The sequence below is a fragment of the Asterias amurensis genome, chromosome 8, assembly GCF_032118995.1.
Source record: "Asterias amurensis chromosome 8, ASM3211899v1".
NCBI classification, from domain to species: Eukaryota; Metazoa; Echinodermata; class Asteroidea; order Forcipulatida; family Asteriidae; genus Asterias; species Asterias amurensis.
In genome coordinates, this window is record NC_092655.1 from 1,806,593 (window position 1) to 1,832,006 (window position 25,414).

Consider the following 25,414-nt stretch of genomic DNA (forward strand, 5'->3'; position numbering starts at 1 on the left):
CCACAGAGTGAACATTCCAGGGCGTTGGTTTGGATGTCTTACGACTTCATGTCTTAAGATCATAAGGTCTTTATGAGCGGTCGAACTTTATACCCGATCTTTTGTTTCTGATAGGACGATTTGCCGGTTGGTATTAGGCTGGGATTTCCTCTGATTTAGTGACCTGACCTACATAGGCAACCTTTGGTCGCAATATCTGGGACTGCTTGCAGATACAGTATGGGGATAACGGGTGTCTTGCGAAAATAAGAACTATGTTGCTGTAATGAACACCTGTACTATTAAAGAGAGTTTATGGGAATTTTTGTCTTCACTCTTTACTTGTAAACTGTGATGAAATAGGCTAAATAAAAATATTGAAATTGAATTGAAATTTAAGGTATTTTGGTGATCGCTCTTAAAATCAAAGGCAATCTTTTGGTTAGAAGCCTGCATCAGCTTCCGGTAGCATAAGTCATTTTGAGAAGCATTTCACTTCGAAGTATATAGGATTATGTAAAAAGATAACAGCTTTCATGGCCCGAAATCTGAACCTGAACGGCGTTACTGTCAGTGACGTTTTTCAGATGGTGTGTTCATGTTAAAGATTATTCTTTCTGTTCGCTCCGGATTTTTCGGCGATATCTCAATAAAATAAATACTAGCTCAACTGTGGTATGTTCATGGAGGACATCTCAACTTTCTTTAATTTTTCTTCTATTTCTGCGAGGATGCTATGGCAGAGGGCAATTTTCTTGGGGACATTGACACAATTACACGCTACATCATCAAATCATATTCTTTATTATTGTTGGTAGAGGGCAATTTTCTCGGGGACATTGACACAATCAAAGCTACATCATCAAATCATACTCTTTGATATTGGAATGTCACTAATCATAAATCATAACACGTGCGCGATATACGTCCACCCTCAGTATATTCACACTATATACTCGGTCCGTGTCGAAATCAATCTGGCTCCTTGCCATTTATAACAGTGAACAGTTCATAGAGAGTTCAAAACGGACTGCTGAGTAGGAGTATGCGAAAAAAAAATAAACAAGAAAACACCGTGACTATTCTAGAGAGTTGAGGAACAATCTAATGTGAACTACACTCAAACTAAGTGACCATTAAATACAAAAGGCTAATAAATTCATCATAGCTTGTATTCTGCATGTTATGTAAGTCATGCATTTTAAAGAGGGGGCTCCAAAGTCAAGACTCTGACTCTCAAGTCAGGACTCAATATTACTTCCAACCTCACGTTAATAACGGTGTAAAATGCCACTGCGTTTGATACACTTCAAGGGTTAGTGTAGTTGCAGAGTTGCACAATTCAGCCCCCCCCCCCAAAAAAAGCGTTCCATGTATTTTGAAACAGTGCACTTCGAGGTACTTGTTTTTAACGTGCGTACAGCACACGGTGGAGCAACAAGCCGTTGGTTGGATCCTCAGAGAGGTTTTGTTAACTGCTCCCTGCTTTATGATCCCTTCTTTTATTATTATTAAATTATAGTTTTGGTACTTAAACCAAGCCAATATGCCTCATACGTGAACTTAATCACTATAGCTCATAAGCTAAGGAACCCGTAAACAAGGGTGCTTGCTATGTGAACCAGAAACGCAGGGGTTAACCCCTACTCTTCCACGATAAGTGTTCTGCTGTGTTCTTTTTCCGTGTACTTCCAATCCCTTCCGAGGGACACCATCCCAGCAATTTGAACAATATTAAATATGTCAAGAACTTTACTTGTATGACTGTGTGAGTGTTTGTGTGTAAAGGCCTTAGCCCCTTACGATGTAAAGCGCTCGGTATGCACAGTGTGACGAGTGAAGGGGTCATCAAGAACCAATGCCATAGCAAAGCCCCTGCTGACAGACTACCAGTTTATTCACATCCCTGTTGATTGCCCGCGGTAATCCTGCCCCGATAAAACACCAGCCATTAGGGGGCTTTTGTCTTCACTTCCGAAAGTATTAAATCTTAGAAACTGGTCAGAACGGAAACTTAGACATGTACATTGTAAAAGCAGACCCCATACCCACCTCAAGCACATCCAAACCGAAACCGCCCCAAAAAAACAAGTTACCGTCAAAGGAGATTTTAAAAGCACGAACAAGATTCACATGAAAAACTAATTACGATTCATCAGAAATTGGTGAGGGTCCGAGGGGTACCCAGGGAGAAGGGTACACTATGGTGAGAGGTAGCCAGGGTGATGGGGGTACTCAGGGGAGGGGGTACTCAGGATTAGAGGTACCTACCCCAGGGTGAGGGCTACATAGTGGAGGGGTACCCAGTGATAGGGTTACCCAGGGTGACGGTACCCATGGCGAGGGGGTACCGTAGGGTGAATGGTTCCAAGGGTGAGGGATACCCCAGGGTGAGGGGTACCCAGATTGAGGGGTACCCAGGGTGAGGGGTACCCAGATTGAGGGGTACCCAGGGTGAGGGGTACCCAGATTGAGGGGTACCCAGGGTGACGGTACCCATGGCGAGGGGGTACCGTAGGGTGAAGGGTTCCAAGGATGAGGGATACCCCAGGGTGGGGGGTACCCAGATTGAGGGGTACCCAGGGTGAGGGGTACACAGATTGAGGGGTACATAGGGTGAGAGGTACCACATGGTGAGAGGTACCACATGGTGAGGGGTACCCAGAGTGAAGGTTACCCAGAGGGAAGGGTACCCAGAGTGAAGATTACTCTATGGTGAGAGGTAGCTAGGGTGAAGGGTACTCAGGGGAGGGGGTACCCAGGATGAGGGGTACCTATCCCAGGGTGACGGGTATGCAGGGTGAGAGGTACCACAAATGGGTGAGGGGTACCCCCAGGGTGAGGGGTATCACAGCTTGAGGCTACCCAGAATGAAGGGTACACAGAGTGAAGGTTGATTCCATGGTGAGAGGTAGCTAGGGTGAGGGGTACTCAGGTGAGGGGTGCTCAGGTGAGGGGTATTCAGGGGAGGAGGTACCCAGGATGAGGGGTACATACCCCAGGGTGAGGGGTATGCAGGGTGAGGGGTGTGCAGGGTTAGGGGTACCAAGTGATATGGGTACCCGGGTTGAGGGGTACCACAGGGTGAAGGGTACCCAGTGTGAGGGGTATCCCATTGTGAGGGGCTATGTTCCTATTGTTGAATAAACCAAATCAAAGTATTACAACGACAATGAACAGGGAGACCTTTAATTACAAAAACGTAGTTACAAATAGGCTGATTGGTACCCGACTGAAAAACAACGGCTTTGGCTACGGACACGGCTTAATCGCAGCATCCTCTAAGCTAATAGAAATACTACACAACAGCCACAAGCCATAACAACACTCAACCCAGACACAGCCTAAATCAAGTAGGCAGGCGGTGAGCGAAGACAGACCCCAAGGGTGCAGTTTGTCGCGAGAGGGCTAAGTCGTGTAATACGCCACTAGGGACGTGGTTAAGCACACTTGTTTAGCAAGACTGCTGACATACGCCAGGGCTCCACAGACAGGCTTATTACAACGGGTGAAGATGAATGACAGGCTGGCCGCGTGGGCAGATTGGAGGGAGGAAGGTGCGGAATGGAAGGGGGGGGGGGGTAGGAGTGGAAGTACCAGGCATGACTTTTGGTCCTTGGGAAAAAGTAAATAAATTATAGTCTTCGAGAAAGACTCTGCTAGGGTCGAAACGTCAGGCCATTAACTTTTTTTTGCAGTTATAACTTCGGTCCTTTTGGTTGGTAAGCTGTTTGCAACAGCTAATTCTATTTTCTAAATTGTAAAAGGGCTGACTTAGACTAAACATGTGGTGCAGCTTCAACAGACTGTCCATGACAACTATTCCAAAGGGACACAAACAATTGGAAGAATATCATGCCTGAAGTACGGAGAATGGAATCAAGAAGTTTTTAATTCATCCTGTCAAAAAGGCAGAAGGTGTCGCATCATGTTCGTTATGACAGATCCCCAACCCCAACAAACGTTGCACAATGCTTATCTCAAATCGATTCATACATTTGTTAAAACCATGGTTAAAGGTACTGGACACTATTAGTAATTGTCAAAGACCAGTCCTCTCCCTTTGTGTATCTCAACATATGCATAAAACAACATACCTGTGAAAATTTGAGCTCAATTGGTCGTCGAAGCTGCAAGATAGTAATGAAAGAAAAAACACCCTTGTCACACGTAGTTGTGTGTTTTCAGATTGATTTCGAGACCTCAAAATCTAAATCTAAGGTCTCGAAATCAAATTCATGGAAAATTACTTCTTTCTCGAAAACTACGTTACTTCAGAGGGAGCCGTTTCTTACAATGTTTTATAATATCAACAGCTCTCCATTACTCATTACCAAGTAAGGTTTTATGCTAAAAATAATTTTGAGCAATTACCAATAATGTCCACTGCCTTTAAAACCACAATAACGACTTATACAACTGTACACACGCAAGAACGGAAAAACAAGGCAAATTTCACAGAGCTTCTTGAACAGAAGCCCAAACATTTCTGCTAAGGGAAAACTAAGCAGGATACCAGTCGCTCATGCACACGTGTAATGCTATGTTTGCTAAATTACCTATTTCTCACGGACCATTCCAATATATCTTTATTTAAACTGGACATAAACTTCAGTACTTCACATTCCCACGCACCCAATTTGTTTAAAAAGTTTCTTGTCCCTGGTTTCAACGAGACCAGCTCTTGTATCCGACCGAGAGCTATTCACTTTCAGACCACAATATTTACACTGCTTTCTCAATAAGTGACAATGGTCTCACATCAAGCTGCCATTTGGATGGGGGTACCCGTGACACTAAACCGAGGTACCGGCAGTGACCTATATAATCCAGGGTTCACCGAGCGACAAAAAGGGCGGGAAGAAAATGACGAGATAATAATGTTGGCATTTTGTGGTGGGGCAAGGTATCACGAAAAGTGCGATGTGGAGTTCATGCTTAGGATAGTGTGGAGATGTTATCAGATGTGTGCAATTTGGGCACAGTTTTATAGAGCTGTTTAAGCACAAAAGGTAGCTCATCAGAGCAAGATTATGCTTACCAGAATAAGGTTACCAACCAAACTACCATGCCACAAGTTCAAATCTCTCAAATGAAGTTGTTAGTACCCTGGGTCAAATCATATGTCAAGTCTGAAGTAGTTAAAGACCAAGCCTCAAAATGATGTGTTAAGGGTAAAATATGTAGTCAAGTCAGAGTAACTTAAAAAAAATGTTCCATTATATAGCTGAAGTCCATATCACAGGGTAAAATTGCAATTCAAGTCTAAGGTACTAAAGAGCAAGTCTCAAACGAAGTCTCAAGTCCTAAAATCAAAGTCAAGTCACGTATGAAGTACTACAGAAATAGTCTCAAATAAAGTTTCGATTCCCCAGGATTAAATCTCAAGTCAAGTCTTGAGTACTTCAGAGAAAGTCTAAGATGAATATTGAAGTCCCTTTCTCAAGTGAAAGAGATCAAGTTCAAAATACAGCTATCAGTACTTCAAGGCAAGTCCCAAGTCTGTTCTCAGAACAGCCAGTCAATTACTGGTGTATTTTCGTCACAATGGTCCTAGAATGAGTACTACCATGTCCGCTTCGTTTCCGTTTCTGAATCATCTCATATAACCTTACATGATAATTTATTAGCTATTACCATTACTATTTTTTTATCATTTCAGCTTGCCGAACCATCGGGGCCCAATTTCATCATAGAGCTGCTTGAGCACAAGTAGCTAAGCACAAAAAGTATGCTTACCAGAATGTAGTTACCAACCAAACTACCATGTTACAAATACAATCTATGACTTGTATCCTGCTCATATCTGCTTAGCAGACAAATAGTCAATATTTTCTGTTTCAACAGCTCTTATGAAATTAGGCCATGGACTTGTACAGAGAAACAACAAGAGAGTTCTCGTCTGGCAGATCTTGTTTACAATCCCCATTGCCAGCCGTCTGATGCTAATATCTCACTCCCCGTGCCCCTAAAGCCTTGGATTTGATGTGGCAGTGACTGTAATACCGCAGGTCAATTGCTTTGCCCTCTTCCAGATGCGACCACAGTTGATAAAAGTCTACAATTGAGACTTGCCCAAATATTCACACCATTGCTCACTCAATTCGTTTTTGAGAAATTATGTTATGTAAAGAGCCCGATTTCAAAAGCTGATTAGCAGAGAAGACTGCTTGACAAATTTATTTGCAAATCAAAAATTGAGTGGAACAACAGTCACAATGGTGTATAGTGGCCTACTTTATCTAATTTTGGCTGTTAAACTCTGTTCATGTTAAGCAATACTGTTAAGCAATATTTTTCATTCCAGTGGTGTATTTTCTATGGGTGCACCACACTAAAATGCTCCACATGCAAAATATTATAAAATACTCAACAAATATCTGTCTTTCAGCCTCCTTAAAACAAATCCAATGCTAAACGCTTACCATGCTTAACATGCTCAACAAAGTATTAACAAATCTACCAGTGTCTAAACAAGGCTTCGGGCTAGAAGTATTTTATGATTTGAATGAGAAATTATCTTTTTCTCAAAAACTACGTTACTTCATAGGGAGCCGTTTTCACAATGAGTTATACTATCAACAGCTCTCCAATGCTCATTACCAAGTAAGTTTTTGTGCGTAATAACACAATAGTGTCCAGTGCCATTAAACATAAGATTTGATTAAATTTTATTATAACGAAGGCAGTGTTTCGTTTCATAAATAAAACTTAATTCAACTAGATCAAAGTTGCATGGTGACAAAGAGAATCTTAAAGGCCTACCTTCTTGAAGTCTGGTCACGATCTCCTCATTAGTAAGCTTGAAGGAACACAACATCTCAGTACCATTGACATCCACACCTAAAGCGTCTTGAAGCAAGTCTCAGAATACGGTAGGCAGGCAGACAACTTTATACGCTGCAAGTCTCCACTCAAGAACGAGCCAACCACGGCTGGACATCTTCATCTAGCTAAGTGAAGACAGAGAAGAAAGAAGAAAATAAGAGAATGCCACTTTTTTTTTGTCAGACAATTCTCTCCGTAAACAGGTGAGGATCAGCGGAGGAAAGTTGACTAAGCCCGTCACCAGTCACGACATGACGGCCTAACCCACGCCTGATGCAGTCCAAATCACTCCGGGGCTATCAAACATCTTACACCCTATCCTAAACAGCTTGGAGTAGCCGAGGGTTAAGAAGGAAAAAAGGGAAGTAAAAAAATACACCCTTATCAATCTAGATTTGAGTGACACCTAGCTTGTGCTAGGCCGCTCCCTTCTAAACTCACGTCAGTCTGAAGGCAACAGTGGCAATCGCCAGGCTGGGTTTATTAACTATCAAAGTGTATACAAAGTTCAATGCTGAGGTTGACAAGAGTAATGAGACGCCCAAGTACAATCGGAAGTGCCATGACTGATGCGAGTTCTCACCACAACTTATTTTCGAATTGTAAAAAATATTCCAACTTTGAGAGCGTTGACAAGAATAGTTCAACACTCACGCTGGTTTGCATTGACATCTATATGACGCAAGATGATTTAAAGCTCACTGACACCATCGGTAAGATTGCCCAAGACCTGTATCCGCACTTTCTGTGACCCAACATTCAAGCATGTGTAAGTTGAAGCGCAGATTTGTGGTGTATCACTTTTAATATTAATAGACCTATCACTGTAACAAACATGCATCTTTCTAATTGCTAAAAATAGAGGAAATGGCCGATCACCCTTAACGTTTATGTACAGTGTCTTTTCAATTTTCTATATGGCACTGTTTTGAATAAAAAAGAGAAAATCAGCTAATCAGCTAACAAGTTTCATGTCTGCTATGAGTTGAAAATATGATTTGATGTTGTATGCATGTTTTTCAAGAGTCTTTGTTTGTTTGTTGTTTTTATGGGAGAGCATGCATGATCGCTGCCGCCCTTCCCATAAGGCAGAATTCCAAACTTCAGTCTTAATTCGGAGAAATGTCCGTTTTCTAGTTTTTTCCTCTTCTTTTGTAGACATCAAATTTCTAGCTGATACAAGTCTGAGGAATTCCTATGTATTAGCTCAAGATCCCTGCATTAACCTGACAAATTGAAGGATCGATGTTGTCATTAATTTAGACAAATTGAAGCCGGGTAAATCTCCATCTATCCCGGGTCTGTGTCGCCTCAAAATAACACGGCCTTGTCGTCTGGCGGACAAAAGGTGAAGAATGTTTGTTTACTATTATCAAAAAAGTTTCTTCTTTATTCGAGGTAAAGTTGCTTCTTTATTTCTCAAACATTTTTGTGGTGAGGAGCATTTCACAGATAGTTGTATTTCTTTGGGAGCAGGATTAAATATTTTCTGGCTTTGTATATAATTGGAAGTCTAAAATATGGGTAAATTAAATTAATCATTCAAAGAATATTAGTGCCAAGAGGAAGTTAAAACACATAAAAAATGTATTTTTTTATATTTTTTATTACTTTTTATTTAGGCCTAAGTAAATACTTTCCAACGATGTGTGAAGGTTTGAACATACCTGGTGGTGTGTTATCTTTAGCAGAAATAAACGTTTATTATAGCCCTTCACGAAACAGCCTTTCTGTATTTAGTTTATTTTCCTTAAACTTCTTTATAGTCAAATCGTCTGTGACATGAACCCCGATAAATCTTAAAAAGCACTATCGAATAATTAAAAACCTTGCGATATTTAAAAAGCGATATACAACAGAATTTCTCCTCGTCTCGAAAAAATTTGTGATTAAATAAGCCCAGTAGTGTCGTCAAAATGTCGGCTCAAAAACATCACAATAATTAGCAAATTAATCACAATGAGTTATATTAGGTATCCCTGTCCAAAAACACATCTCTTTTTGTTTACAACAAGGTGCCTTCGCAAACTCGACCAGTGGCTAGCTAATGACGTTTGTATATTAACTTATAAACAATACAGCCCATGCGAATGTAATTGCCTAGTACCTAAATTAATGTGTTTATACACAGTGCATTTGTCTTTATGTTAGTATCACACCCACGCGGTCGTTTGTCTACGGTTTTAAAGGTTAGAAACATACTTGGGTAATTATTACTCGAATAGAAAGTTTGCAACTTTAATATAAAAGCCTACCATTCTTGTTATAAAGATGGATGACCTAGGCATCCTGCGGAATCATTTCGCCTGAAGTGCCACCTCCCAGATGGTTGGAAATCAATAAAAGTATTTCGACAACATTGAATGTCCCGTATGCAGCAATGAAATGACAGGCTGGTATGTGTGAGCCACCAGCGACTCAGGTGGGTACATGTTGAGGAGAGATGACCGCGGGTAAAAACAGAGAGAAAGTTACACTATATAGAAGGCTCTTGGTGCACGTTTGGTGAATGATGCCCTTAAAATATCCAAGAGAAACGGCTAGTACCCACAGTGATCAAGCACAATGCTTGTTCATATCGCTGAACTCGGATGAATTTGAAAATACCGTGAAAGTTGTATGCTGCCGTCTCACCAAGTGTTCTCAACTGACACGTTCATGGGTGACTTCTATGACATATGATAGTTGCACCTATTCAAACCAGCATTGGCGTTGACAAAAATCAAACCATTTTGACCCTACCTTTAAGTTCTATTTTCAACCCACGTTCCTAAACATTCAAGTTGTTATGAACCGTATCGAAATAAACACTAACACACTCGCGTTGTTAATTCTAGTAAATATTCAACATACCTGACCAGATCGCATTGCTTTTGTGTTTATTGCTCCATACATATTCCCACATGTCCCCTCACAGGACAACTCAAATAATCACAAAGATATTTAGGAGTTGTAAATATAGGAGAGAAAAACTGACGTCATAGGGAATGGTACGCGTGGTCACAGGCCACACATACCCGATAGTAAAGCGGCCCTGACAATAAATTCTCACCCCGTAATAAACTGACGTTTTAACTTTAGTGATGCTGCGTTGACTGGCAGCGAACTCTTGCACGCAATAAATAAACAGGCATCGATTTTCCGGAGAAGTTGAATTCCTTCACGCCTATATAAGAAATCCATTCATAGCTCTATCGGGTAAACTACTGCAGTGTTTCTCTTCTACGATCTAAAGAATTGCAAACGACTGTTTGGTAATTACAATGAGCATCGTATCAGTCAACGGGGGTATTTGTGGCGAGAAGTGGCCGAGCAGAGTGCGGGTTCGAATCCCGGTCATGACACTTTTGCCCTTACGCAAGGCACTTAACCATAATTACTTTCTAAACAGATGCGAAGGTATTATAGTGCATATGCGCTACCAGCTCCTATTGGATTATCCTAACGGGGTATTAATGGGTAACTCGTTCAGAATGTTAAATGACTCTCTGGGTTCCGCCACAACTATCTGAAAACATGTTCCCAACGTACTTTTAACGCGTGACCGAAACAAAAACGCCCTTTCTTATTCGATGGTCCATTACCGCGAGGCTTTCAGTCTATTCCGGAATAACTCATGAATATGCAACGGCCATTAGCATAAATGGCACAAACTGCCATACATTTAAATGTGTTCAAATGTGATTCAATCACCTTTAAAAAGCTTTGCATGCATGTTCGGTATTAATGTTTAACACCTCACAGACGTCCGGATGTTATTGTTTTTGATAACACAGAGAAGGTGTGTCACCCTATTGATTGATATAGACCCTAAAGACGGTGTGATGTCAAGGGCAACTTCAAAGGGGAAAGGCAAATATCCATACATGTATCTATGTGGCAAGTGAAGGTGTAAATTGTTCCAGGGTGGCTGGTTTGGGGCACTCGCAGGCCCGGATAGTACACGGCCACATGGTCTCTGCTGCCCCATGTGTTTGCCTTGATGCCCATGTCAAAAGTTCATTGAATGACTTGCCCTTAAGTTGTATATAGTATAGTAAGATGCTACATTGTACCAGTTGCTGTACTCCAGACGTCACTTGCTATATTCAATATAAATGTAACCAACTGACTTGAAGTACCAAGTCAATTGTTTGATTACGTAGTTATTTTAATTCATGAAACGCAGAAAGGAATTCCTTTCTTCACAAGTACCCAACTCCTCTCCGATTAACTTCAATTTATAAAGAATACTTGCAGTTCGCTGAGGCGTTAAGGGTGTGGCGCGGAGCTATACTGCAGCATTTGCAGCATCATTCCTACACAAGAAGCGACAGCGGCAAGACAAGTTTAGAGCCATTCGTTCTTTCTGTTATTTTGGTTAGCATTTTTTAGTTAACCTATATTATGTTCTGTCAACGAATCTAATGAACAAAGCTCTATTGCCACAGCCCGACGAAACCCACTAGCATCATTCCAAGTTCCAGTAAGTTGCAAATTATTATTAAAATACGGGAATTGCTTGTTATTTGATAATTGTACAACTAGTTGAGCGTGCAGACTTTCAACGTTATTCCACAAATTGTTTTATAATATACAAAATATATCCAGTGATGCACAATTACAGACGTGATGTATTTTTTTTTGGTATTAGATGAACGGTGTCCGTTTCGTACTGCAAGGTTCTTATTTAAAGTGACTAATTCATCTAATCAAAATGCATTTTGGGAAGAAGTAAGAGAGAGTTTTTATCTAATACAGTGTAATCATTTCCTTACGCGTTTACTCATCATGCCCCTCAGTGCGAATGGAACAACACCATGCCCCATAGCCTTTACATTTAGCCTTAGAACCTAAAGCCTTAAAGACAGTTGACACTATTGGTAATTGTCAAAGACTAGTCTTCTCACTTGGTGTATCTCAACATATGCATAAAATAACAAACCTGTGAAAATTTGAGCTCAATCGGTCGTCGGAGATGCGAGATAACAATGAAAGAAAAAAAACACCCTTGTCACATGAAGTTGTGTACTTTCAGATGCTTGATTTCGAGACCTCAAATTCTAAATCTGAGGTCTCAAAATTAAAATTTGTGGAAAATTAGTTCTTTCTCGAAAACTATGTTACTTCAGGAGGGAGCCGTTTATCACAATGTGTTATACTATCAACCTCTCCACATTACTAGTAACCAAGAAAGGTTTAATGCTATAGTGTCCACTGCCTTTAAATCTTGTACTATATTTTGTAGCATTAGTTTTGCTTGCTACCTACCTTTTGGTTTGTCCGTACAAATATATATTGTGATCACTTTGAGATGGTTTGGATAGTTCTTAAGCGTTGTTTTCGGTAGTTTACATTAACATTCAGTGCACAATAGTTCAGTCTGAATTTTTTTTTATGAAAAATTGTAGGACAAAATCTTCCCCCGTAATCTCTACCCTTTAAGGTACCCATTTACTCCTGGGTGAAGAGAAGCAAATATGGTCAAGTGTCTTGCACCAGGGATTCGAAGCCAAACCTTACTCTGTCCAACGCTCCAAGCCGCTTTACAACGCCGCTTGTCGACTTTTTGATAACATTCTTTTCAAAATAGTAATAAATAATTTTACTATTGAGGTTATCATTAATCAATGCTATGTCGGTATTACATTACTTCTTGAACTGTTTTACAGTTGTTATCTATTGTCAAAGATTTTACGCAACCGGGATTTTTTTTGTGTTTTTTTGGGGTGGTGGGGGGGGGGGGGTGACTTCAGTCGTCACTCATCAGTGATCTACCAGGTTGCGAACTGGCGTTGATATGCCTATATGAACAATTACATTTGATTTCCACGGCTTGCTGGTGTTTATGTCGACTGTACGTGATCTGTGCCATGGTTCAATCAAGGTTCAATAGTTCTCTTATGGTTATATTCAGTCCCAATTGTAGAATCACCCCAACTGTAGACCCAGTAATCTTTACTAACAAAATGTGTGACTTAGGGCCTTTATATATATACATGGCCTTTGAGGCAGGCAAGATACTGCACTTGCTGTGTGGATTTTTGTTTTAACCTATGTCATAATTTTCACATAAATTCAAGAGTTATAAGAGTAACAGCTGAAAAGGTTTGAGAACGCCCCTTTTTTAAGTATAAAAAAAAGATAGAAATCAGACGATTCAATCTTTTTAAAGTACAAAATGTAAAGTTTCTTCCTTTGAGCTGTGTACAAATTGTTACATGGGCCAAATTTCTACTTATGTACAAAAAGTAGCTCACTCAAAACAAAATTACCCCAAAAGGTTGCAGGACAGAATACATGTCGCCTGCACCATTTCTGACTATCCTAATTTGTTAAAAATTAATGGTGTTACGTGTGTAATTGACCTCCCCATGATGTACTACAGGAATTACGCCAAAACTATTTACTGTAAAAGAGTGTGCATATGAGCTTTGAGGAATATATTATTCTATGAAGCATATACCCAAATTAGAGGAAATTATTTCCGCAAAGTTTTGTAAGGTACACAAATTGTGAGCCAAATTGTCTGCGTATCATTCCTTTGAAATTGGGCCCCGGTCTATCGTTGGACCGTCCCAACTGTGAGACTCAAGTTGGGACCGTTCCCAATTGGGACGCATCTACAGTTGGGACGGAAGAGTTGTGTTCAATCTCCAATCGTTGCCTCAAGCCATGGCTTTAGCCAATCAGTGTAGGTGTGAACACAATCACGTGACATGTCATTAAATCCAAAATGTGTGCCCCGCATGCAAAACAGCTGCAGCCAGAACAATTTTGAGGGAAAATATTCAAGTGGCTAAAAAAAGAAAGTCAGAACATTCGAACTCAGACACCTAAGTACTTGGTACTCAGTTTGTGGACTCGGTCGGTACTCGGCTCTTAGAATACCCGGTAGCCATACACTTTTCGTACTCGATAGGCCCGAAGAACTTGTACTCGAATATAGGTCACGGCAGAACTAGATACTCAACTGATAAGTACTTTACTAGAATATTATACTTCCTTCGAATACATTTATATTTAGAATATTTCAGCACTATAGTCTAAATTGTTTGGAAAGATGATTGATGTTGCATTTATGGTATTAATATAGGATAATAAGTATGCTTTCCAACTTTGCATGGTGGAGATACAATTTAGCAAGTTTTGTAGTTAGTTACACCAAACATGAGTAGGGTTTGAAATTTTCTATTGTGGAGGTACAATCTAACAAGTTTGTGTTTACACCATATACATGAGTACGATTAGAAACTTTGCATTGTGGAGATAAAATCTACACTTTGTAGTAATATGTACACGAGTAGGTTTAGAAACTTTACGTGGTGGAGATACAATCTAGTGAGGTGTGCTGCTACATCCAGAACCTTTAAAGACAGTGGACACTATTGGTAATTGTCAAAGACTAGTCTTCTCACTTGGTGTATCTCAACATATGCATAAAATAACAAACCTGTGAAAATTTGAGCTCAATTGGTCGTCGATGTTGCGAGATAATAATGGAAGAAAAAACACCTTTGTCACACGAAGTTGTGTGCTTTCAGATGCTTTGTTTCGGGACCTCAAAATCTAATTCTGAGGTCTCGAAATCAAATTCGCGGAATATTACTTCTCTCTCTCGAAAACTACGTCACTTCAGTTAGAGGGAGCCGTTTCTCACTACTTTTTATACTATCACTAACTTTCCATTGTCCGTTGCTTGTTACCAAGTCAGTTTTTATGCTAACAATTATTTTGAGAATTAACAAATAGTGTTTACTGCCTTTAAATATCCCTACAGGTTGCGATGGTTCTGAATAGCACTTTTAAAAAAAAAAATTTTTCATGCAAGTCGCCCAAAACAAGGCTAAACTGGCAGTATCACTTTCGTACAATATTGTTTTATTAACTCTTGCTGCAGTAGTGCACGAAGCTTGCTTGGTGGTTAGTTTTACTATCATACGCTGAAGACTTTTATTCTGTCAAAGTTTTTCAAAGAAAGAGAAATGCATGTCCATGGTCCCACATTCTGATGAGAGTGGCAGGTATAACATTGGGTTTAAAAGAAATCTCAAAATATTTACGGAGCTCAATTTACAGACATATCCTATCCCTGGTTTATCCCCAAGCCTCTTTGCTCTCTCAGCCCGTCTGTGATCCCAAAACCAGAGCCAAAACTGGTATTTGTCAGCAGTCGAACACGTGGCCAACCCTTCACCATAAGATGTTGAAATACAGTAAAAAATAAAATAAAATAAAAACTATACAAAAACCTCAAGGATTACTAGAAGGGAGCGTGCCGCGGAACCCAAGGAAAAAAAAAAAAAAAAAAAAAAAAAAACATCACCTCGGTAGGGCTCTCTCAAACTGGTGACTGACAAGAGAAGGTTTGAGTGATGGGTCACAAGTGACTGACAGTCACAACAACAAACAAAAGTCACCTCTGTGTTACTTGATTGGTGGACTGCTGGTAAAGTGGGAGGGGCTTAAACACAGACAAGTTTGATATGTATTTTCAAAAAGACCACAGCTAGTCCGCAGACCTGAAACAAATTAATCAGGGAACAATTTCCCTTGTACGGTCAAGCAGAGCAAAATGCTATTCACAAAATTTATCAACTGTTACTCAAAAATCAGGATTTGCTACTCGCTATTAGCATTCATTATGCACAAAATTTTCAGTCTAATATTTTGATATGCAAAAACGCTGGACGAAATCGTTCCCTGTTACATGTGCTACAAATGTAACGGCAGCAAGTTTGATATTTTTAGATATTTCAAAAAACCACAACACATCCGCTCACCTGAGACAAACTTTAGCAGAAATGACATCCAAATAAAAAAATATAGTATGATGTAGTAGGTGTCTCGTTATAGAGTGGAGTATTTGGTTTCTTGGTTTTATCAGATAGTTGAAGCCAAGTTGAATGTCACACCCTTTGGTATTCGGGTCACGCTATCTGAAGATATATACTAAAATAATTCAGACATGATAAGCAGGGGTCACACCAGGGAGTAAGCATTATATTTAACCAGGACTGTCTCTACACACAACAAAAATCCCACACCCATTCCTTTAAGTAAGGCAACCAAATGCAATGAAGAAATGCGTGTAACAATTTTGTTTGGAAAGCGAGTTAATTGAAGGAACACGTTGCCTTGGATCGGTCGAGTTGGTCTTTGAAAAGCGTTTGTAACCGTTTGTTATAAAATGCATATGGTTAGAAAGATGTTTTAAATGTAGAATACAACGATCCACACACATTTGCCTCGAAATTGCGCGGTTTTCATTTTACTTTGCGAAGTAACACGGTCGGCCATTTATGGGAGTCAAATAATAAATGGCCGACCGTGTTAGTCGACGAGGCAAACGAAAAACCATGCATTTTCGAGTGATACTTGTGTGAATCATTGTATTCTACTTTTAAAATATCTTTCTAATCCTAAGCATTTTATAACAAACGGTTACAAGCGCTTTTCAAAGACCAACTCGACCGATCCAAGGCACCGTATTCCTTTGGGGGTCACGGTGAGGTCACGGGCTTTAAAACGATTAAAACTTGACTAGAACTGTACTTATCGGTTTTCACTGACCGATCAATATTGCTCTTGTACTAAACAACATATAGATAGTACATTACAAGCTGGAAATAAAATAACTTATCTTTAGCGCATACCACAGTTATTTTGGTGACGTGAGGTCATAGGTGATGTGACGTCACGTTCTAATGAATGTTTCACCGTGTTCCTCTCTCGATACAGGGGCGCAACAACATGTTTCATCGATTCTTGGGAAAACGTGCAGTGTTTTAACTTGTAAAATATTTTTATTTATTTAAAGGATTATATTTGAATTGTATAAAATAGTCGAAGGCAGTGTTCATAATCTGTGTGATACTTGAAACAACAACTTACAAACCTGTTAAAATTGTGGGTTAATCCGTTGTGGATTAAATGTCGGGAAAAACATGCACAATTTTCAACATTTACTCACACGATGTTTAATTTTGGATGTAACAACCGAAATCAGCCTTTTGCAGATTTTTTTTTTTCGAATTTGAACATGATTTCATTTACCTAAGCAAATCTCTTCCTCCCCAAAGAAACAATCCAAAGTTTTAAGTGGTAGAGCTGAACTAGTGTGGCGACATTTTAGAAAACTTGGAAACGGAAACACCAACTTTGATGACGGAGCAGAACAGTTCCCTCCTTAAAAGGTGTGTTCAACCGTCACTTATGGACCATTCAACAGAAAAGTTACAACCACTTTTAAGGAGTTCTGTACACGCGAGGTCTCCGCATGGCTCAATACACACGTGTTTTTATGGTCAACTTGAATGTCGTGAGCGCTACATATGAACAAAGGGTAGGGCGCCATCTACGGTGAGCGTTTATCTTAACCCATAAATATTATGACCATCATTGAGTTGTGTGATACGATGCGTGCAATGCATGTCATGCATCGGTTACTAATACCACCAATACACAGGATCCATTAAAACCAACGCTAAGCTTCACTGCATGAGAACCCTTTTAATTCTGTCGCATTTATCAAGAGACTTTCCTGATGATACCATAAAGCAGGGAGTAGATTTGACCATGTTCCTTGCTCTATGATTTGACCATTTCTCCATGATTTGACTAATGTGAAAAGTCCTTTAGAAAAGAAATGGTGGAGAGACCTGGGCCCAATTTCATGGCTCTGCTTACCGCCGAATCCTGCGCTTACGATCACGATTCCCCGCTTACGTGCAAGCGCCGGATTTCTGCGCTAGCCTTGTAAGCGTATAATGCCTAGTAAAGTGGAGTACGCACGCGCAGAAGCCCAAATTCGCCGCTAACCCGTGAAATACGCTTGCAGTAAGCACATAATTCCCTGCTTCCGTAAGCGCCGATTCCGTGCTTACGGTAAGCAGAGCCATGAAATTGGGCCCTGGTTTAACCCCTTCGACCCACCCGTTACACCATCTCTGCGTGCATCACCAGAAATACCAAACTGCATGTTTGAACAATGTGGACTATTTTGTTACCGCCCTAAGTGATTCTTCATCCACCAACATTCAAAGGCTCGAGATGAATTTGAGGAAATCAGTTTTGAACCGGGAGTAATTCCTGATAAATGACATACCTGACAAAGACATATTTATACTCAGACTGTCTACTTCTTTAAAGTATTACGCAAGTCGCCAACTCAAACTTATGCCCGTATTTATTTATATTTTACTTTAGGTCCTGCATAAAAAACACGACCTACACATGAACTGCGCTGAATGATGCGTTATTCAAATATTTGAATAATTTTGACAACTCGAATTTTAATCATAAAAATAGAAACACATAACAGAAAAAAATAAATAGTCATGTTCGATTGCCTTTCGTTATTTTAAAGTTTGAACACAAAAGGTGATAACGGTATTTCAGGGATCTCCACTTTGGAAAAAACAATTGGACGCAATGAGTTTTCGAATTTTCTGCATGAAGCAGAGAGCTAAAATACTATAAAACTCAATGACATTGTGTGGTAACTCCTGAATTATTATATGATCCTAAATTATTACAATATCTCACCTATTTCATCATCTGAACTTGCATGGGTGGGTAGGGTACATCCAATTCTAAAATCCAAGATACTTCTTCAATAAACAAAAGTCGTTTTCCACAATAAGTCCAAATGAGAAATGGATACGGGCAAGCGCTTGGAGAGTTTTCTCGATTCTTCGGCCGTGTCGTCTTGATGGTCTATCGCTCATCACTGTTTACGGTAGTATAACTCCGGGCCGTTTTTATATACAGCGTGTACAGACCAGTGGGCTCGTGGGGGACGCAGAGGCGCACGCCTCGCTCTCTACCACGGGTGTCACTCAACTGTCAGAAACGTCAACAAACGGAGTTTATAAGCTCCCGTCACAAGACACATGCAACTTCATCAAGGTGTTAAACATTTTCTGGCTAGGGGTTTTACCAGGGGGTGATCTGTAAACAGTAGAGCATCCGGCTTGCCTGTGATTTAAAACTTCGAATACACGCACCTTGTCTATGATGGTGCTATTTTGTTTTACTTGTTGGGTGAACGCTATGCACGTTTAAATGTTTAACCTTTTCAACATGATAGGCTCCCGTGAGCCCGTGGGTTACCACCAACGTCAGAGTGCTGACACAAGAATGATGCGTGATTGGCACATGGTTGGGATGGTGATGTGGGTGGCAGGGAGGCAGGGTGCCCGAAAGCTGTCAAATCAAGGTTGTTGGTGAGCAGAAACATAGAGCGAGAACAGATCGAGCTCGTGAGCGAGGTGCAACAACTTCTCTAGGGTGCAACACACGCATTGAAAACTCATCAAAACATAACGGCCAATCATACGTAGGCGATTGAAGCCCTTTTCACACGACAGCAGTTTAGCGGGGGTCCCTTGCTTAATTTTAGCATGGTTGTTGTGAAATTTTAGAAATGCACTTCGTGAATAACATTTTGACTGCCCATGGTCCCTCGTGATCTTCTTCACAAACAAGATCTACACAACTGAGATTTCGCAGACGGGCTCACGTTTGTTCTTGGGATGAGTTAAAAAATATGCTTGATGCGCAGCTGGTTTAACCGACATACAATACGACTTATCGTTAATTCAAGTTGCCCATTTCTTCCAAAAGATAAATACATTACGAAGTTAGAAAAATTACATATTGCAGAGCTGCCAACATTACTTTGATTATATCTCCACCATGCATAGTTCAAATTATAGTTGTATTTATAAATGGTGTCACTACCTACTCATGGTGTTGAACAGCAAACCTCACCAGATCGTATCTCAACCATGCAAAGTTCAAATCCTACGGTGTTACCCCACACCTTTCTATAGAATACATTCTCCACCATGCAAAGTTTCCATTCCTCTAATGCAAGTCTTCTAGAACTGCTTCATCCCCGTAGACACTATTGGTAATTACTCAAAATAATTAATAGCATAAAACCTCACTTGGTCACGAGGTTGATAGTATAAACCATTGTGGGAAACTGCTCCCTCTGAAGTTGCGTAGTTTTCGAGAGAGAAGTAATTCTCAACGACTTTGATTTCGAGACCCCGGCATTAGATTTGGCGGTCTCGAACCCAAGCATCTGAAAGCACACAACTTGGTCTTTGACAATTCCCAATTGTGTCCAGTGTCTTTTAAGAAATTCTAAATGTAGTTTGATTGATTAAACCTTGTAATTGAAAAACAAAATCATGACCAATGTCTATACGTTATGGTATAAGATAGGACCTTCATTTATATGGCTGATGAAGCGTTACTGGCGGGTAGGTCCAGTGGTATCCAACCGGCTTGATATGACGGGTGCCCTACCCATGTTTTTCAGCCTTAAGTACTCTATCACCGGGAGATCTCACACCCTGTCACTCGGTGGCACTGGGCCATTAAACAGCGCTTAAAACTGACAAGGTCGACACAACGTTAAAGAGATATCAAGGGAGGAAACGGCGTCAATATTTACTTCTAATCAGAAAGAAATGGGCAAAAATGCTAAAAAATTATGAAATTATTTCAAAGGAACTTTTCTTTCGTGGAGGCTGATCAAGGCATTTCGTTTAACAAACAATGGTTATGTATTTATTTATTTATTCGTTTCATAATGCTACTGTAAGGCCGTTGACTATCTCTTAAAAGTTTTATTGGTCTAACGATGTAGTGTACTTTTCAGTTGATGTTTACGATGTATTTTGAAACAATGTGTTTTGGTTTTGTTTGTTTGTTATTTGTTCCTAATTTTTCTCAATTTTTCTGTTAGGGTGGGCTTACAACATATTTGACTTTTGGAACCTTCTTGAACTGAATTATGCCTTTTTCGGTATCGTGGTATCCATGGCCCGTCAGTTCATGGTTTTTTCCGGACCACGGTATCTCCGTTGAGGCATGGAGGGTGCTTTTGTGAGCTGTCCTGCGCAGTTGAACCTGGTAAGTTTCTGCACTCTTATTGGTTAGGTACTTTTGTGACCACACATTTAAAGGCAGTGGTAATTACACATTAAAAGGTATTGGTAATTAATCAAAATAATTATTAGCATAAAACCTTACATGGTAATGAGTAATGAGGAGAGGTTGATAGTATGAAACATTGTGATAAACGGCTCCCTCTGAAATGACGTAGTTTTCGAAAAAAGAAGTAATTTTCCACGAATTTGATTTCGAGACCTCAGATTTAGAATTTGAGGTCTCGAAATCAATCATCTGAAAGCACACAACTTCATGTGACAAGGATGTTTTTTCGTTCATTATTATCTCGCAACTTCGACGACCAATTGAGCTCAAATTTTCACAGGTTTGTTAACTTATGCATATGTTGAGACACACCAAGTGAGAAGACTGGTGTTTGACAATTACCAATAGTGTCCAGTGTCTTTAAGCCTCATTCGACAGAAAGATGCGTCTTGCAGGCATGTGGTTCTTAAAAAAAGTGGAACAATTTTATAGAGCACAGGGGCTGACCTATATGTACACATAGTGTATAGGCTGTAAACGACCTCTCATTAAAAACAAATCGGAAGCCAGACTAGGAAAAATATCAAGCCTTTGACTTGAATCACATACTGAAAAAAATTGTGAGGGTCCATTTTTTCTTATAAACATTTTTTTTATACAAAACTTGCTTCTGCAAAGGCAAATTGAGACCGTTTATTCCAATATAAGCAACATTTTGTGGACGCAATGCCATTCCAGCTACTCCTATCTGAGCCCACGTGGAGCTGCGTTTATCCACCCCAGCGTGTACCGCCACGGTGGCGTAGTGCACCCACCAAGCTATGCCAAAACACTGGCAGTACCTCCTCGGAGTAATTATCGTGTGGTGTGGAGTCACTCATTAAGGCTGCTGAGGAGGGTGGGGTAATTGGCGGATACGTTGATGACGAGTTGACACTAATTACTGTACTGGACTGTCAGTCAGAAAGTTTGAGGGGCTTGATATACCACAATTACACCCAATCCAGAAAAAGGTGGATTTTTCAAATATTTTGACACAACACCGGCTCTTTGAAGAGCCATTCTCTATTTGAGAAATGGGCTATGTTTATAAGGTTATTAGTGAACACAAAGATAGAAGATTTTGAAATTGAATCTGACTTGAGGCGCAAACAACGATTAAGAGCATTTTATAATATGGTTGTCACATTGTAATAAACAAAAAAAAATATTTAAAAATATTACCAATTGTTGTGAGTGTTCTATACTAACATGAACATGAATGATGGTTCTGCGAACGAAGAGACAACTTTTTCACCGTCAGTTATAGTATTCTTATCCATTACAATACAAAGTAACACCAAACAGGTTGGTGCATCTATTTTTTTACAATTGTGATAATGGACATACAGCAAAATGCAAACAAAATGCGATACAAAACGTTTCTCAGGTCTTTTTCCTTTTTCCAATATTTAAGGAATCCCAAAACCACATCTTCGATCTTGGGAATTCCTTTACTCCAGCAGGAGAAAGTTCCAAGGAGGTACCCCCACCCTAAGCCAATGGTGACAAATCATAAACCAGAGAATGATCCTGCAATCTGATATCCACAACCTCAACATACACACAATGTTTATAGAGACTTAACCTGGACAAATTTGAGGTCTGTTGGATCCACAAACTCACGGGACCAAGATAACCCCCATTGGCGGTTTGCACAGTAAAGCCCCCTGACGACAGCTAGGATCAACTTATTTATTTTCTGGACAAAACTGTTAATAATCATTTCTTTCCCATAGGTTATCCGAGGACATAATGTCTGATTGTATGATAAGTCTTCTAGAGGATACCGTTTCTCTTCTCGTCATGGACTCAGAACTCCTGGGTCAGAGTTGACCCGGATGATTCAGAGAACGGGGAAGTGGGGGGTGGGGGGCTGACCATTTCCGAGTCAGGCTGACCCGACAAGAGGTTTTAAAAATGGAATTTTAACTCTGTGTCATTTTTACTCACAATCCAGGTCATACTGACCAAAAACTGGATCTGGATTTCACAAAAAATTTAGACAAGCCTCATCTCGAGGATGAGTTACTCGTCCTAACTTAGTTTTTAATTACTCCTAAAGAGTCATAGGACTAGTCCTAAGTTATGGACTAGTTTGATTATGTTTGATAGGACTAGGTGTTTGTATGTGTTTATCTTAAACTACGGGATGAAGATGATTCTGCTCTTCCAAAATACCGAAGTTAAAACTGTTCATCTTTGAACTTTCAGTTCGCGATGGGGCACTTCCTAGAAAATCTTAAAGTCAATGGGAAACTTTAAAAGGCCAAGACCAGGGGCAACGGAGACCATGGCCTCCGTGAAATGCCAGGCCTGCTATACATGCATGTACGTAATTTTGAGATTTTGCACAAAATAATGTCACACTTTAGAGGTCTTGCAATGTTGGCAATCGTCTGTACACCAGTCAATGCGAAGGCAAACACCGATTATTAATGTGTTTACAACGCCTTGAGGGCGAGTCTATAATTTGACGTGTGGGGGATTGATGCAGTAAAAACCGCATGCGCCGTAGTTGGTCGCCAACGCAGCGTCTTGCACCACAACATTTCTCCTGAAATCGGCCAAGGTCCTCCCCCACCCCGCCCCAACCAGCAAAGGTTCAATCACGGTCATCAAATTAAAGCAACCTTGGCGTTAGTCATGCATAAATTGTGTTGTTATCACAGCAATTAAAAATACAAGTACAATTCCGTTTTGTAAGCTATATGGCAATCATGTGTAACACCTTTAACTTGCGTTATGCTCAGTGTTAATGACTGGACTCGTGGATGGGTAGATTCAACAATATATGGTCCCACAAACTTAAAGATAATAAAAAGTACGATATGAAATAATGCATCCCAACTTAAAGACAACATCGAACGTCGTACATTGTGTTTAGATTCGAAAATGATTGATGATTTTCTATACCTATATAACAAGGTCTAATCTACACTGCAGGGAACAATTTCGTCATATGGGTAGCAAAAAATGTAGACTGAACTTATTTTGCAAACTGAATTACAATATTGAACAGCAAGCAAATCGTGATTTTTGAGTAGCAACTGAAACATGTTGTGAAGCATTTTGCTCTGCTATAGAAGGGAAATCAGTCACTGAATGCCAATGTCTAAAATCTAAAGCTGGAAACTATTTTGCTAAATACAAGGGAATCGTTCGTTGCACACTTAGTTACCATGAGTTCTGAACGAATGACAGTTTTACTGATTAATCTAGGCCTATATGTTGTTTGGTTTATAACACAGCAAGACGTGTACCAATTTCTCTCCCTTTATACCCCAGGCAGCCTTCCCACTCGTCCAAAACCGATTGAGGACAAGGTTAAATTTTGGACCTGTTTACCCCACATATACCCCATGGCGAAACTTCTTTCACAAAAATAACTGACAACAGGTCCAGACTATGAGCGCAGCATTATAAAGTCGACCCTAGCGGTGGCCTACGTGCATCGATTATTCAGGAGAAAGTTCACGTTTCCCCGATTAATTATAGTGAGTAAGAACACAACTAGTCCAGAAAAAAATATATGAAAATCTAGTCGAAAAGGTCATTCATAAATAAAGGCCGTGTGGCATACAGGTTGCAAAAAGCAACTGACACTCGTACTCGATCACGGGGCCAAAAACGTTTACAAAAGTACTACTCTGCCACCCTAGTACTCGACACAACTGGAACTCAACTGAAAAGCACTTGACTGATTTACTGACACTCGTACTCAATCACGGGGCCAAGCACTTTTACAAAAGTACTACTCTGCCACCCTAGTACTCCACATATCATCTTGAACTCAACTGAAAAGCACTTGACTGATTTACTGACACTCGTACTCGATCACGGGCCCAAAGTACTTTTACAAAAGTACTACTCTGCCACCCTAGTACTCCACATATCATCTTGAACTCAACTGAAAAGCACTTGACTGATTTACTAACACTCGTAGTCGATCACGGGCCCAAAGTACTTTTACAAAAGTACTACTCTGCAATCCCCTCGACAGGACTTGAAATCGACTGTACTTGACTGATTAACCGTACTCTTACTCAATCGCGGGATCAAGTACTCGTACTGCTCAGCTACCCTAGTTGATACTCGACTCAAAGGTACCCGACTATCAGTGATAAAAGCACCAAGCTTCACATGGTTATGGTTAATTTACCGAGACACACTGGTGTCCCATTATGTCAACTTGTATTAGCCACTGCTGTGTGTCTCACGGTCTTGTGCAATCCAACCCGCGGTGGACGCAGAGCGTTGTAACGTGAGATCAAAGTTACGGTGAGCTCTTGCCGGCATTGTATAATCACCTGACACGAAGGTGATTTTCACTTCACCTGATTTTGTTTTCCAAAGTTGCTGACTCTGGCTACAGTAGCCAGAGTCAGCAACTTTGGAAACGATTGTATACTGACTTTGTGTAGTGCAGGGTGTGGCGTTTCGTGCAAACCGTGACGTCAGTAGACCGAGATGTGGTCTCCGTAGTACGTTCAAAGTGGTGAACCGATCCCAGTTTAATACCGTCGTCGCGGGAAGATGAACTAAAATTTTATATAAAACGACGAAAGTAGAGCCTTGCTTATATATTATGTTATGTGTGGTTGCAATTTACATCTTTGCTTGCTGAAAAGGGGAA

At 40.3% G+C, this 25,414-nt stretch overlaps 1 protein-coding gene and 1 long non-coding RNA gene across 3 annotated transcripts in view; one reads left to right on the forward strand and one right to left on the reverse strand.

The window, feature by feature from the left end:
* Positions 1–25,414, reverse strand: part of LOC139940559 (uncharacterized) — a 61,184-nt gene that overhangs the window by 29,193 nt on the left and 6,577 nt on the right. Inside the window, exon 2 of the mRNA XM_071936863.1 lies at positions 6,745–6,932. The gene's annotated coding sequence lies outside the window, so the exon portion shown is untranslated. The remainder of the gene's footprint in view (positions 1–6,744; positions 6,933–25,414) is intronic.
* The window catches only part of LOC139940561 (uncharacterized), a 40,191-nt gene continuing 25,912 nt past the window's right edge, over positions 11,136–25,414 (forward strand). For both annotated transcript variants that reach the window (XR_011786469.1, XR_011786470.1), the window contains exons 1-2: positions 11,136–11,272; positions 20,549–20,715. This is a non-coding gene — a long non-coding RNA (uncharacterized lncRNA). The remainder of the gene's footprint in view (positions 11,273–20,548; positions 20,716–25,414) is intronic.